This window comes from Myotis myotis, unplaced genomic scaffold (genome assembly GCF_014108235.1).
Source record: "Myotis myotis isolate mMyoMyo1 unplaced genomic scaffold, mMyoMyo1.p scaffold_m19_p_8, whole genome shotgun sequence".
Taxonomy (NCBI): domain Eukaryota; kingdom Metazoa; phylum Chordata; class Mammalia; order Chiroptera; family Vespertilionidae; genus Myotis; species Myotis myotis.
In genome coordinates, this window is record NW_023416390.1 from 47,893,503 (window position 1) to 47,896,082 (window position 2,580).

The following is a 2,580-nucleotide window of genomic DNA, read 5'->3' on the forward strand; positions in this document are numbered from 1 at the left end:
TACTATGCACTATCTAGGGGACACCCTAGATAAGATAGGTCATTTTTTAAAATTTTATTTTAGAGAGGGAGGAAGGGAGAGGGAGAGAGAGAGAGGGAGAAACATTCATGTGAGAGAGAAACGTTGATTGGTTGCCTCCTGAAGGTATCCTGACCAGGGACTGAGCCTGCAACCTGGGCATGTGCCCTGACCTGGAATTGAACCACTGACGCTCAATCAACTGAGCTACACAAGCCAGGGCTAAATTTGTCTTTTTTTTTTTTTTTTAATTTCTCCTTTGAATTGGTGGTAGCATTTCCTCAGTATTCTCACTGAGTTAAAGAAAATCTTTAACATGTATTTATTTTTATATCTGTATGATAGTCATGATTTTATCTTTTTTGGAAAATTATCTTTTAACAGTATGTTGTCAAAATATTAATGTTTAGCAGTCCATGTATTGCTAAATAATGACTTGAAGATGTGATTATTATAGCAGAGGTTTGATATGGAACTATGAGTTTTCAATAAAAAATTTCTCATTTCTGCCCCAGCCAATTTGGCTCAGTGTATAGAGCATTGGCCTGTGGACCAAAAGATCCTGGGTTTGATTCTGGTCAAGGGCACATACCTCGTTTGCAGGCTCCTCCCCAGCCCGGGCCCTGGTCAGAGCTTGTCCAGGAGGCAACCAATTGATATGTTTCTCTCACATCGATGTTTCCCTCTCTCTTCCACTCTCCCTAAAAATCAATGGAAAAATATCCTTGGGTAAGGATTAAAAAAAAATTTTTTTTCTCATTTCCCTTGGAAAATCAGTGGCTTTGGTGATTTTGCTGTGTAATTTATGGGCAACAGATAAAAACACAAGAAATGTGCAGGTCTAGGGCAAGAGAATTCCTATGATTGCAAAACTACTATGGGATCCCTCAGCAACACCCTCTGCTCATCCTCCCATTTCTGAACAGAGGGACACAAAAGAACCAAACTATGGACATCAAATTATAACAGGCATGGCTACTAGTGCCTCCCTGTGCTCTAGGGCATTCTGAAGGAGTTCTCTTCTGATAACATCAGCAGAAATCATCCCTGTTAGAGTCTTAGGCAAATGTAAAGGCCAGTTTGTATATTTAAATAGAAGACGTCTGATGTTTTTATTTTTGTTGATTTCAGAGAGGAAGGGAGAGGGAGAGAGAGAGAAACATCAGTGAAAGAGAATCATTGATCAGCTGCCTCCTGTGTGCCCCTCATGAGGATTGAGCCCACAACCCAGGCATGTGCCCTGACCAAGAATTGAACTGTGACCTCCTGGTTCATAGGTTGATGCTCAACCACTGAGCCATGCCGGCTGGGCCTGATTTTTTTTTTTTTTTAATGGCAAATTCAAAAGAATCAGAGTGGCTTTTTCTGCACAATCCCTCCTTCCCAGCCCGCTAGGGCTGTGAGCTCCAGGCTCCTGCTAAGCTAGCACTGCTGTTGTCTCCTTCTGGCCACCCTCATGATCATCTACTGGGACCTCATTAGCCATGATGAGATGTTCTCCAGCATCTGCAAGTTCTGGGAGATTGCTGATGGGCTGTGCCTGGAGGTGGAGGGCACGGTAATCAGTAGGACAGAGGGTAACATTGATAACTCGCTGAAGGCTAAAGGATAAAGGTTTCAATATCAGTGGTGTTGGTATTGTCATGAACCATCATTTTCACAAAAGAAGTCTACAAGGAGTACATCAAGGATTACATGAAATCAATCAAAAGGAAACTTGGAGTACAGAGATTAGAAAGATTAAAACCTTTTATGACAGACTGGTCAGTGTGGCTCAGTGGTTGAGTGTCTGCCCAGGAGATCACTGTTTGATTCCCTGTCAGAGCACATGCCCAAATTGCTGGCATGCAAGAGGCAGCAGATCAATGATGTTTGTCTCTCATCGATGTTTCTATCTCTCTATCCTTCTCCCTTCCTCTCTCTCTAAACATCAATAAAAATGTTTTTTAAAAAGGTAAAAAAGAAAGAAAAACAAACAAACAAACAAAAAAAACCAAAAAGCCTTTTATGACAGGTGCTGCAGATCTTGCACATCCTTGTAATTTTAAATCTATCAGTTCCTTATTGGTGAAAACATGCATGCAGATGGCATGTTTGCTCTGCTGGATGACCATGAGGATGGTGTAACCCATTTATGATCTTCTTTAAAGATGGTTCAGAAATGGGAAAATGTTCACAAATTTGGCAGTTTGGATCTATCACCTGTCATCGTAACTGGCTACTGCTTGTCACCCACACACCAGGACAATGGCATTGATGTTATCTTGAGCTCTTCATTTTATTTTGACCAGGATTTATTTGGAGCAGAGGCAGTGTTTTTTTTGTTTTGTTTTTTGTTTTTTTTTTAGAAAAACACGTCATGTTGGTTGTTTAAAAATAAAATGCATTTTTAACTTAAAAGAAGAAAAGAAGAATCAGAGTGTTTCCTTGACATGAAAATCTTCTCTAAAGACACAATATTACTGTAGCAGCAAATCATGAAAAGACCTGACACAGGTTGACATCCATGACCCTGTCAACATTGATGGGAACTTGTGTGGAAACCAACTTTTGTCCTCTTTG

General features: G+C 40.5%; 1 pseudogene; it reads left to right on the plus strand.

The window, feature by feature from the left end:
• The first annotated feature begins 1,474 nt into the window (after positions 1-1,474).
• On the plus strand, positions 1,475-2,275 carry LOC118661550 (annotated as a pseudogene).
• The last annotated feature ends 305 nt before the right edge of the window (positions 2,276-2,580 follow it).